Raw genomic sequence first — 13,526 nt, 5'->3', positions numbered from 1 at the left:
ATCAAATGCCTCTTGACACTGGGTGGACCAGAAATTCAGCCTTGGCCTTCAACAGATTGGTCAGTGGGGACACTACTACCGAAAAGTTTACAAAAAGCACGGTAGTACCCCGCCATTCCCAGGAAGCGCATCAGTTCTTTCTTTGTAGAGGGCTGTGGGAACTGCCTCACAGCCTGAACCTTGGCTTCCACGGGACAGACAAATCCCTGACCCACAACCTTGCCTAGGTATGTGACTGTAGCTTTGGCAAACTCACATTTTTCCAAATTAATACCTGTGTCCAACATAGACTGCATCTCTGTTTCCAGTTTTAGTCTCTTCTCCTCAGATACACGATCAAATCTGTGTTTGATAGGCTTAGCATCTCCGATGTCTATATCATGTTCAATTAAGTGGGTTTGTGATGGAGTGTCAGAAAACAAAACAGGGTAGTTTCTAATAAGAGCTACCAATTCATCACGTTTCTCAGAGTCTAAATGATCTACCAAAACCCCAAGGTTTTGCAAAGTCTGGGAGTTTTTCAACCGTCCTTGTAAGACCTCATCTGAAACTTTAACTTCCTCTTCTCCCCCCTCCACCAAATTAAAGCCACAAGATGCAGGGACTGGGGCAGCAGTCAACACTGACCTCACTGCTGGAGTGCCTTCAACTTTGCTTAGATCACGGGAGTGATAACATTTTAACAGGTTCACATGGCATAATTTAGAGGACTTCCTATGACTAGGGGTTTCAATAAGATAGTTCAAATCTGACACTTTACGCAACACAGTGAAAGGACCACAGTATTTTGCCTGAAAAGGTGAACTTACAAGAGGCAGAAGAGCAAGTACCCGATCACCGGGACTAAACTCACGCAGCTCAGCCTGTCCGTCATATTTCAGTTTCATTTTCCGTTGAGAACATTTTAGTTTTTCTTTCGCTAGTTCACCAGCCCTATACAACTTCAACCTAAAACCATTTACATAGTCAATAAGGTTCCGAGGTGGTTCCTCAGGCAAACCACCATCCTGCAACACTGCTAAAGGCCCACGCACCTTATGGCCAAACACTAAGTCATTTGGGCTAAACCCTGTACTTTCCTGCACTACTTCACGAGCAGCTAGTAACAGCCAAGGTAACCCCTCCTCCCAGTCAGCAGACAGTTCCGTACAATATGCACGAAGCAAGGATTTTAAAGTTTGATGAAAACGTTCCAAAGCTCCCTGGCTCTGGGCATGGAACGCAGTAGACTTGTTGTGTTTAACTTTAAGCTGTTTGAGAACCTGAGCAAACAAATGAGAGGTAAAGTTAGACCCCTGATCTGACTGGATGGTTTTTGGAATCCCAAATGTTGAAATAAATTGAGTTAAAGCTTTAACTACTGATTTTGAAGTTATGGTACGCAAGGAAAAAGCTGCCGGATATCTGGTTGCTTGACACATAACAGTTAATAAGTAGCTATGACCTGACTTGGACCTTGGTAATGGCCCAACACAATCGATAATAAGATGCTCAAAAGGTTGCCCTACGGCTGGTATTGGATACAACGGTGCAGGCTTTACAACCTGATTTGGCTTGCTTGTGCGCTGACACGTATCACAAGTTTTAATAAACTGAGATACATCCCGCTTTAAACGTGGCCAGAAAAAATAACGAAGTATACGATCATACGTTTTACGAACACCCATATGACCTGCCACATCACCATGTGAAGTTTGCAACACTTTATTTCGCAAAGTAGTAGGTACAACTATTTGAAAGACTGGTTCTCCTAGACCCTGATCATAGTGTGGAACCCATTTCCTGACCAACAGCCCATCAAGAAGAAAATAACACTGAGCACTATTCCTCACCACTGAATCAGGAACCACTTTATCAAACAGATCAGCCAAAGTAGTATCGGCTTTTTGCTCAGCCATCAATGAATCTCTAGAACTAGTCAACTGTTCTGTCTGGAGTTTGACTGGCAACTCAAGACTTTCTGGCTTACTCTCAATCTCCTTACGAGAGGCTGCGCGGGTAACCGCACAAACTGGAAATATCTCAGGAGACACACAGTTCTGATCCGGAGATTCCCTTGCAGGGGACACTGAAGGTTGCTTCTTACAGATGTTTAATTTGCCATCTGCCCACACCTTACTACCTGCCAAGTCATTCCCCAAAATCATGTGTACTCCCTCTACTGGCAACTGAGGTCTAACCCCAACATCTACATCACCTTCTACCAGACCACATTTTAGGGTAACTTCATGTAAAGGACAAGAGAATGGAACTAAACCCATACCACATACCATTACACAACGGCCAGTATCAGACTCTTTAGAGAACGGCAAAACAGATTCCAGAATAAAAGAATCTAAAGCTCCAGTGTCTCTTAGGATCTTGATTTTAACATTCTGGTTGCCATCTACCAGGGACACTACACCATCTGAAATAAAGGCTGAAAAATCACAGTGGGAAAACTGAGAATCAAACTCAACTAGTGGCTGAAACAGCTCACCCTGGTGGTCAGAGGCTGTAACAGGACTTGCCATCACAGCAGGTTTAACTTGAACTGACTGTTTTGATTTAAGCAGAGGACAATTTTTCTTCCAATGTCCTTCAACTAAACAGTAGCGACAGGTATTAGCATTAACCGGTGCTTTAAGTCCTCCAGACCCAAACTTCTGCTGAGGCCTTTGGAAAGATGCCCCCCAAAAAGGTGACCTACTATTCCTAGGAGTAAAGTTATTCTTATGGTACATATCACTGTTTGACTCAAAATGGCTTTTATGTGTTAGCCTGTACTCATCTGCAAGGATTGCTGCATCACTTGGAGACTTAACTTTACGTTTGTGAATCTAACTTTTTCCTGTAACGAAAACGTTGACGATATGCCTCTGGCACAAGCTCGTAGACCTTCAGAACTGCTGATTTAACTTTAGCATAAACTTTACTGTCAGCTACACTCAGTGCTGCAAAAGCCTCACGTGCTTTACCTGTAAGTACACATTGCAACAACGTAGTCATGTCCAAATCTGACCAAGCTCTAGCTTCTGCAATACGCTCAAATAAAGTAAAGTATGTGTCTGGATCTGACTCATCAAATTTAGGCAACAAACGAAGATTCTGTGAAACATCAAACTGTGGTAGTCTTTCCGGTCTATTAGCATTTCTCAATCGCTCTATCTCTAATTGCATTTGCATTTGCTCTAATTGCATTTGCCTTTGCATTTGCAACAGTTCCCTCTGCTGCTCAAAAGTTAATGAAGGGCTAGCCTGAAAACTTGCACCCTCACTACCAGCAGACTGACCGTCAAAAACACCCATTTCCCTAAGACCCTGCTTTAAGCTAGTTTTAACAGTCTCTTTAATTTTTTTATCAACAATCTCAATCTGATAATGTTCAGCAATTTCAATTAACTGCTCCTTAGTACACAACTCTAAGGCTACCTCTGAAGGAGCTTGAACAAAACTACTCAAAATGGAAGACATTTTCCTCAACCAAAACAACTATTACAAATGCTCAAAAAAAACACAACTCACCTGCTGTCAATTTGGGTTCAAGGACAGGAGCCACACCCCACTATCCTCCAAAAACTACTAACTAACTGGCCCTGGTCTTCGTGCAGTCACATGTGGTGGGGTTTTATGCACACAAAACCAGTGGAGTGGAAAAGACAACCAGAAACTGGCAGCCCTCCCATAACCACGGAGGTGCTCCCGAGCCGATGTAGGGGAAAAGGGAAAAGGATGCTCTACCCACGTTCACTGCCACCTAAAACAAAAACACCACAAGCCTCCTATTGACACTTGCTGATATGCCTGAACAGGAGAGGACTCCCACCTGGAGGAGCAGAGAGAGAGAGCAAGAGAGATTAGTGACAGCTTTATACCCTGAGCCCAGGTGGCTCCAATCACTTAACGACCCTCCTCTGCCTGCAGGAGGAACCGCCCCCTGCACTGCAGAGGAGGAGCCGTGACAACTTCCTGATGGCCTTCTTCTTCATTTCACAAATGAATAACCTCAACCTATTTCCCAAGACTGGTGACATCCAGTGGAAGCAGTAGGAACTGAGAACAGAGTGATCAGAAATCTGGCCTCCCAAAACTCATTGAACAGACAGTGACTTAAAAAAAAAATAAAAAAAAATAATGGTTAGTCCTCAGGGTTTTGCCTGCTACATAAGTTCTGTTATACTTACAGATATGATTCAAACAGTTTTAGAAACTTCAGAGTGTTTTCTATCCAAATCTACTAATGATATGCATATCTTATATTCTGGGGATGAGTAGAACGAAATTGAAATTGGGCACGCTATTTTTCCCAAAGTGAAAACACTGCCCCCTATCCTAGAGAAGTTTTAATGAGGATATCAGAACTCAGGATAAGACCCAGACGCAGACAGCTAGAATCACAGATGTTTATTGACCCAAACAGGGGGCAGGCAAACACAGGTCAAGGGCAGGCAGAGGTCCGTAATCCAGGGCAGAGTCAATATGGTCCAGAAAAGCAGGCAGGCTCGGGGTCAGGGCAGGCAGAGGTTCGTAATCGGGTCTGAGTTTATGCTACAGTAGTTTATGTGTCGGGGGGCTAGGGTCAGTTGGTTATATCTGGAGTACTTCTCCTGTCTTATCCGGTGTCCTGTGTGAATTTAAGTATGCTCTCTCTAATTCTCTCCTTCTCTCTTTCTCTCTCTCTCTCGGAGGACCTGAGCCCTAGAACCATGCGTCAGGACTACCGGGCATGATGACTCCTTGCTGTCCCCAGTCCACCTGGCCTTGCTGCTGTTCCAGTTTCAACTGTTCTGCCTGCGGCTATGGAACCCTGACCTTTCCACCGGACGTGCTACCTGTCCCAGGCCTGCTGTTTTCAACTCTCTAGAGACCGCAGGAGCGGTAGAGATACTCTTAATGATCGGCTATGAAAAGCCAACTGACATTTACTCCTGATTATTATTTGACCATGCTGGTCATTTATGAACATTTGAACATCTTGGCCATGTTCTGTTATAATCTCCACCCGGCACAGCCAGAAGAGGACTGGCCACCCCTCATAGCCTGGTTCCTCTCTAGGTTTCTTCCTAGGTTTTGGCCTTTCTAGGGAGTTTTTTCTAGCCACCGTGCTTCTACACCTGCATTGCTTGCTGTTTGGGGTTTTAGGCTGGGTTTCTGTACAGCACTTCGAGATATTAGCTGATGTATGAAGGGCTATATAAAATAAACTTGAGCCAGGCTCGGGGTCAGGGCAGGCAGAATGGTCAGAACCGGGGCAACTAGGAAACAGAAACTTGAGAAAGCAGGAAGACGGGAAAACACGCTGGTAAGACCTAACAAGACAAGACGAATTGGCAACAGACGAACAGAGAACACAGGTATAATGCACATGGGATAATAGGGAAGATGGGCGACACCTGGAGGGGGGTGGAGACAAGGACAAAGACAGGTGAAACAGATCAGGCTGTGGCCTCCACCTGAAGAGACTTGCTGGTTGGACCCTAACCAGGATCAACTTTGCTATCGTATTGACTTTCTGCTCCCTCTTTTCACCTCAGCCTGTGTTATGATCAGGGCTTTAGAGTTAGAGACATATCTCACCCTGTAGCCTGTGGAGTTTTTCATGACTCTGTGTTCAGATAGACTTGAGTTGTGTGGATGGCTGTGTCCCCGGGGCCGGAGGCCAGCTTCAGCTGTCTGTCTGTCCACATCCTGACAGCTAGCTAGCACTCTCTGACCTCTGTACACCCTCACCTCTCTCAGCTTCCCCCTCGACGCTACCTTCAGACATCAGACTAGACCTGCTTCAGTATAAAACAGACATTCTGCTAGAACAGTGATGGGATGTTTTATTATATATAGGCTATGAGCAATTGGAAGGGAGATGTTGATGGGATGTTTATTTATTTATTTATTTTTATTTATTTATTTAAACCATTATTTAAGCAGGGAAGTCCCATTGAGACCAAAGTCTGTCTTTCACAAAAATGCACCAAATTCAAAATACATAAATGATAAGGAAGCAGTGATACAAATGAAACAAATATAGGCATGAACATGAGAAATACATTTACATTTAAGTCATTTAGCAGACGCTCTTATTCAGAGCGACTTACAAATTGGAAAGTTCATACATATTCATCCTGGTCCCCCCGTGGGGAATGAACCCACAACCCTGGCATTGCAAGCACCATGCTCTACCAACTGAGCCACACGAGACCACTCGTGTACAATACAAAAATACAAATGATAAAAAACACATACATTCGCCTGAAAAGATTTATCAATCACCTAAAATACAGAAAGGCAGAAGTCCAATCGTAGGAAATTCAGAAATGTACCACAAGTATGCAGCGCATAAAAACTAAGGCCTGTTTTACCTAAACCGATAGGACAGAAGGAATTTCAATAGTTAGCCATTCCTGTGAATGCGTAAGGTATTTGGTACTTCTGTAGGTTAGGAGCATTCCTGTGTCAGGTGTGGTGTCTATGATCGACTAATCCCCCGAGACCTACCGCTGTCTCCCCCAAGGCCGGTTGGTGCCTGTGAATGATGACATGATGTTGAGTTAAACCCTGGTCGAGAATGCCCTCCTCCTGCTAGGTAGAGTGCCCTCCTCCAGCTAGGTAGTGTGCACTGCTCCTGCTAGGTAGAGAGCCCTCCTACTGCTAGGTAGAGTGCCCTCCTACTGCTAGGTAGAGTGCCCTCCTCCAGCTAGGTAGTGTGCACTGCTCCTGCTAGGTAAAGAGCCCTTCTACTGGTAGGTAGTGTGCTTTCCTCCTGCAAGGTAGAGTGCCTTCCCCCTGCTAGGTAGAGTGAGCCTTCCTCCTGCTACTGTAGGTAGAGTGTGCCCTCCTCCTGCTACTGCAGGTAGAGTGTGCCCTTCTCCTGCTACTGTAGGTAGAGTTTCCCCTCCTCCTGCTAGGTTGAGTGTGCCCTCCTCCTGCTAGGTAGAATGTGCCCTTCCTCCTGCTAGGTAGAGTGTGCCGTCCGCCTGCAAGGTAGAGTGCCCCCCCCCCCCCCCCTCTGCTAGGTAGAGTGTGCCCTTCTCCTGCTACTGTAGGTGAAGTGTGCCCTGCTCCTGCTAGGTAGTGTGCCCTCCTCCTGCAAGGTAGAGTGCCCTCCCCCTGCTAGGTAGAGTGTGCCCTCCTCCTGCTACTGTAGGTAGAGTGTGCCCTTCTCCTGCTACTGTAGGTAGAGTGTGCCCTCCTCCTGCAAGGTAGTGTGCCCTCACCCTGCAGGTAGAGTGTGCCCTCCTCCTGCTACTGCAGGTAGAGTGTGCTTTCCTCCTGCAAGGTAGAGTGCCTTCCCCCTGCTAGGTAGAGTGTGCCTTCCTCCTGCTACTGTAGGTAGAGTGTGCCCTCCTCCTGCTACTGTAGGTAGAGTGTGCCCTCCTCCTGCTACTGTAGGTAGAGTGTGCCCTCCTCCTGCTACTGTAGGTAGAGTGTGCCCTCCTCCTGCTACTGCAGGTAGAGTGTGCCCTCCTTCTGCTACTGCAGGTAGAGTGTGCCCTCCTCCTGCTACTGTAGGTAGAGTGTGCCCTCCTCCTGCTACTGTAGGTAGAGTGTGCCCTCCTTCTGCTACTGCAGGTAGAGTGTGCCCTCCTCCTGCTACTGTAGGTAGAGTGTGCCCTCCTCCTGCTACTGTAGGTAGAGTGTGCCCTCCTCCTGCTACTGTAGGTAGAGTGTGCCCTCCTCCTGCTACTGCAGGTAGAGTGTGCCCTTCTCCTGCTACTGCAGGTAGAGTGTGCCCTCCTCCTGCTACTGCAGGTAGAGTGTGCCCTCCTCCTGCTACTTTAGGTAGAGTGTGCCCTCCTCCTGCTACTGCAGGTAGAGTGTGCCCTCCTCCTGCTACTGTAGGTAGAGTGTGCCCTCCGTCTGCTACTTTAGGTAGAGTGTGCCCTCCTCCTGCTACTCTAGGTAGAGTGTGCCCTCCGTCTGCTACTGAAGGTAGAGTGTGCCCTCCTCCTGCTACTGCAGGTAGAGTTTGCCCTCCTCCTGTAGGTAGAGTTTGCCCTCCTCCTGCTACTGTAGGTAGAGTTTGCCCTCCTCCTGTAGGTAGAGTTTGCCCTCCTCCTGCTAGGTAGAGTGTGCTTTCCTCCTGCTAGGTAGAGTGTGCTTTCCTCCTGCTAGGTAGAGTGTGCCCTTCCTCCTGCTAGGTAGAGTGTGCCCTTCCTCCTGCTAAGTAGAGTGTGCTTTCTCCTGCTAGGTAGAGTGTGCTTTCCTCCTGCTAGGTAGAGTGCTCCTTCCTCCTGCTAGGTAGAGTGTGCTTTCCACCTGCTAGGTAGAGTGCTCCTTCCTCCTACTAGGTAGAGTGCTCCTTCCTCCTACTAGGTAGAGTGCTCCTTCCTCCTACTAGGTAGAGTGCCCTCTTCCTGCTAGGTAGAGTGCTCCTTCCTCCTGCTAGGTAGAGTGCCCTGGTCCTGCTAGGTAGAGTGCCCTGCTCCTGCTAGGTAGAGTGCCCTGCTCCTGCTAGATAGAGTGTGCTTACCACCTACTAGGTAGACTGCCCTGCTCCTGCTATGTAGAGTTCCCTCCTCCTGCTAGGTAGAGTGCCCTCTTCCTGCTAGGTAGAGTGCCCTGCTCCTGCTAGGTAGATTGCCCTGCTCCTGCTAGGTAGAGTGCCCTGCTCCTGCTAGGTAGAGTGCCCTCCTCCTGCAAGGTAGAGTTCCCTCCTCCTGCAAGGTAGAGTGCCCTCCTCCTGCTAGGGAGAGTGTGCTTTCCTCCTGCTAGGTAGAGTGCCCTCTTTCTGCTAGGTAGAGTGCCCTGGTCCTGCTAGGTAAAGTGCCATGCTCCGGCTAGGTAGAGTGCCCTGCTCCTACTAGGTAGAGTGCCCTGCTCCTGCTAGGTAGAGTGCCCTGCTCCCGCTAGATAGAGTGCCCTCCTCCTGCTAGGTAGAGTGCTCCTTCCTTCTACTAGGTAGAGTGTGCTTTCTCCTGCTAGGTAGAGTGTGCTTTCCTCCTGCTAGGTAGAGTGCTCATTCCTCCTGCTAGGTAGAGTGCCCTGCTCCTGCTAGGTAGATTGCCCTGCTCCTGCTAGGTAGAGTGTGCTTTCCACCTACTAGGTAGAGTGCCCTGCTCCTGCTATGTAGAGTTCCCTCCTCCTGCTAGGTAGAGTGCCCTGCTCCTGCTAGGTAGAGTTTCCTCCTCCTGGTAGGTGGTGGGCCTTGCTCCTGATAGGTAGTGTGCCCTCCTCCTGCAAGGTAGAGTGCCCTCCTTCTAGGTAGAGTGTGCCCTCCCCATGCTAGGTAGTGTTCCCTCCTTCTGCTAGTTAGAGTAACCTCCTCCTGCTACTGCAGGTAGAGTGTGCCTCCCTCCTGCTACTGTAGGTAGAGTGTGCCCTTCCTCCTGCTACTGTAGGTAGAATGTGCCCTTCCTCCTGCAAGGTAGAGTGCCCTCCCCCTGCTAGGTAGAGTAACCTCCTCCTGCTACTGCAGGTAGGGTGTGCCCCCTCCTGCTACTGTAGGTAGAGTGTGCCCTTCCTCGTGCTAGGTAGAGTGTGCTTTCCTCCTGCTAGGTAGAGTGTGCTTTCCTCCTGCTAGGTAGAGTGTGCTTTCCTCCTGCTAGGTAGAGTGTGCCCTTCCTCCTGCTAGGTAGAGTGTGCTTTCTCCTGCTAGGTAGAGTGTGCTTTCCTCCTGCTAGGTAGAGTGTGCCCTCCTCCTGCTAGGTAGAGTGCCCTCCTCCTGCTAGGTAGAGTGCCCTGCTCCTGCAAGGTAGAGTGCCCTCCTCCTGCTAGGTAAAGTGCCCTCCTCCTGCTAGGTAGAGTGTGCTTTCCTCCTGCTAGGTAGAGTGTGCTTTCCTCCTGCTAGGTAGAGTGTGCCTTTCTGACTGGCATTTATAAAGGCTCTCAGGATTTATCCCACAAGAGATTGGTCATTTTAACGGAGATAGGCTCTACGGCTCTGTGCCAAGCAAGTAGAGCCAATACACAAACTCACACACTTACAAACTAAAACACACACACACACACTTGTACGTGCGCACACACTAAACTACGTGCCCACCCCTCCCCCCGTAATCAAGAAATCTTCTCTATGCTGGTGATTATGCTGAGTAGACATCTGCAATTGACTCAAGAGCGTTTAGTCTTTATTGGGGCTGACGAAGCGTGGAGCTGAAAAAAACAGCTCTTATTTTATTAGCGATGCATTACCGGAGTTTGGGTTAATGCCAATCTGTGGGGAAATGCATTACGTTTAATTTGGCAACATCAGACTCAAAACGTCTCGGTCAATTATTCACCGGACCATCCCTGTCAGACAGACACTATGGAGAGGAGACAGCCAAAACTTTGGGTTTCTTTGTAGATTTTACTCAAATTTTGTTAATTGTTCATCCAGGTTTGCTGCATTGCCAATCAAGTACAGCTGCTATTCAAACTAATTATGACAATACACCAGATTATTACTTGGAAAAGTTAGTTTACAGTGGATGTATTTATGTATTGGTATTGTTCTAGAAATAAACGGCCAAAGTGCAGTTGAAACAATAACAAAGCGGACACCCCACCACTGTTTTGGTAAAAAGCTTATGGATGGGGCTGGAGAAATGTAACCACTCTCAAAATCCTAGCCAGATCTATGGATACAAGGACTGACCATCCATCATATCACAGAGATTTATTTGTGGCTATATAGTGTTTGTTACACATTTATGTTCTTTACAAACATTGGAGTAAAACAAGTTTATATTTTGGGTTCTGATGGGGTACAATAGTTAAACTAAGCTCATGAGGATTTTATAATATATATTCTTCAAGAACCAATGGGTACATATCATTAATTTACAAGTCAGGAAATGTATGTAGCATCTGCGGATTGGCCCTTTAAAGAATGGATTCATTAATTTGCTGTATGTTAACCCTATAAACCTAAATAACCTACTGTACATTCCCAGGGCTGTACTGACCACACCACCGGATTCCACTGTGATGAATGTATCCCTGGATTACATGGGGAAGCTAACAAGGGAACGCTGAATGACTGCCAGCCCTGCGCCTGCCCCCTCAACATCCCGTCCAACAAGTATGTCATCACTTGTCATATGGAAATTAATACGGCACTTCATTTAATAAGGCACTTAATCAGAACCCTTATCTAGCCACACTGACCTCTATCTATAATGCAATATCGTTGCATAATAGCTTTTATTTTCTCATCACGATTCTAATCCTTAGTCACTTTAATGTTTTATTTAGGGCTGATGGTGCTGTCGACTAGCTCTGTTGTTTTTCCACAATGTTGAGGTCGCTGACTTGCGAACAGGGCCAGAGACAATCACTTTAGTCAGGCACTGGTAATGGGTGGTAATCCCCTGGTGGTCAAAGTGGGGCGGCACGCCCCGTGCCAGGACTGGAGCAGCTTAGCATTCCTCTACACTAGGCCACAGTGGTAAAACTACCCCCCCCCACCTGCCATGTGGGCCCGCGAGGGGAGCTGATATGTGACCGATGGCAGCTGGGGTACACGGGAGCACACTGTGACAGGTGAGTGGCCCAGGCCTCTGTACCCACAGACAAAGGGAGTCAACCCTTGTAGACACAATTATATCACAGCCTTAATCCAGTTGACTTGAGCCGTTCAGGGACCTTTTGTTAGCTTTGTGCTGCTGTTTCGCATTGGTAGATAACCTGCTTTTCCAATGGGTTGTAATCGTTTCTCACTTAGAAATTAAATGGGAATGTCTAAGCATCTTTCTGTATGTCTGTATATAGGTTATAAAGGAAAACACTTGAGTAAATGAGGGATATGAAGTATATTTAAAGCAGGTGCATCCACACAGGTGTGGTTCCTGTGTTAATTAAGGTCCTGAGTCAATTAACATCCCATCATGCTTAGGGTCATGTATAAAAATGCTGGGCAAGACATTATTTTGGTTACCATGGCTATGCTCCCATAGGATGACGATGCCCCATTCACAGGGCATGAGTGGTCACTGAATGGTTTTATGAGCATGAAAACAATGTAAACCATATGCCATGGCCGTTTTAGTCACCAGATCTCAACCCAATTGAATGCTTATGGGAGATTCTGGAACGGTGCCTGAGACAGCGTTTTCCTATACCTTTATTTCTCCTAGAAGAATGGAGTTGCATCCCTCCAATAGAGTTCCAGACACTTGTAGAATCTATGCCAAGGTGCATTAAAGCTGTTCTGGCTCATGGTGCCCAATGTCTTATTAAGACACTTTATGTTAGTGTTTCCTTTGTTTTGGCAGTTACCTGTATGTAGGTGTAATGACGGTCCTCCTCCTCTTCATCCGAAGAGGAGGAGCAGGGATTGAACCAAGGTGCAGCGCGTTGAAATGACATGATGAATTTATTTAACAAGACAAAACGAACTATACTTGAAAATGATACAAAATAACAAAACGAAAGTAGACAGACCTGAACTACGAACTTACATACAACGTGAAGAACGAAATGAACAGGAACAGACTACATGAAATGAACAAACCGTATACAGTCCCGTATGGTGCAAACATAGACACAGACACAGGAGACAACCACCCACAAACAAACAGTGTGAAAACACCTACCTTAATATGACTCTTGATTAGAGGAAAATGCAAACCACCTGCCTCTAATCAAGAGCCATACCAGGCAAACCAAAACCAACATAGAAACGAATAACATAGACTGCCCACCCAAAACACATGCCCTGACCATAAACACATAAAAACAACATAAAACAGGTCAGGACTGTTACAGTAGGCCTATTTTATGCTCTGCTAAATCAAAACCAAACAGGAAGCCATGTCAATAGGTTATAGATAGACCTAAATTTGTCTAAATCAAATTTAATGTAATTATATATGGATCACTTCTGAGTTGATTATGCTCATGACTATTGGCAGTTTTATATTATGTATTGGTCTGTCACTGGTGGCTAGTGGATTTTATAGTTATTCATTACACATGCATGTCAATAGCAGACCCATATGCCACTGTGGTCTTTTCTGGTTTGTCTGTTGATTTCAGTTGCCATATGGTACTGTGTGGCTATGAAAGCCACTCATAAAAGCGTAGAGGCTGCAGAGGGGTTCAGTTGATGTTTCAAAATGCTGGGATCTTTCCCAGAGGCCTCAATAGACAAAGGACCATCCTCTCTGGAGCAGCGGGAAGATTGATCACTTTGCAGTCGATGCCCACATATCTTTTCTGAGGTCTCTTGATTTCATTTGCATCATAAATACATAAATGTCTCTGCTTCGCTTTCTCTATTTTTCTCTCTCTCCCTCTCTCTATCTCATACTCTGTGGGGACAGAGGGATGGATGGTTGGTGCAGTATTTCTAATTGCTGTGTGGTGGGAGTGGGTTTGCTGCTGCAGGGCTGAGATGGGGATGAGAGGCACCCCTCTTTATGACCCATGCTCTCGGACAGATGGAGACAGGCTGCTGTGGGCACGCTTGCCATCCCTGTGCCACGCTGCCTGGCAGATGCCTGCACTGCTCTGCTCTTGATCTATAAAGCGAGAGAGTCCAGGTGGAGCAAGGAGGGATTTGGGTTCTGCGGCTCATATGTGGGGACACAAGCCCATTTAGGCTGCTGACAGACAGGATGGGGCCTCAT

General features: G+C 46.8%; 1 pseudogene; it reads left to right on the top strand.

The window, feature by feature from the left end:
- The window catches only part of LOC129817121 (laminin subunit alpha-2-like), a 191,211-nt pseudogene that overhangs the window by 81,402 nt on the left and 96,283 nt on the right, over positions 1-13,526 (top strand).

This window comes from Salvelinus fontinalis, chromosome 20, assembly GCF_029448725.1.
Source record: "Salvelinus fontinalis isolate EN_2023a chromosome 20, ASM2944872v1, whole genome shotgun sequence".
Lineage (NCBI taxonomy): Eukaryota > Metazoa > Chordata > Actinopteri > Salmoniformes > Salmonidae > Salvelinus > Salvelinus fontinalis.
This window is presented reverse-complemented; position numbering and strand designations above follow the sequence as displayed.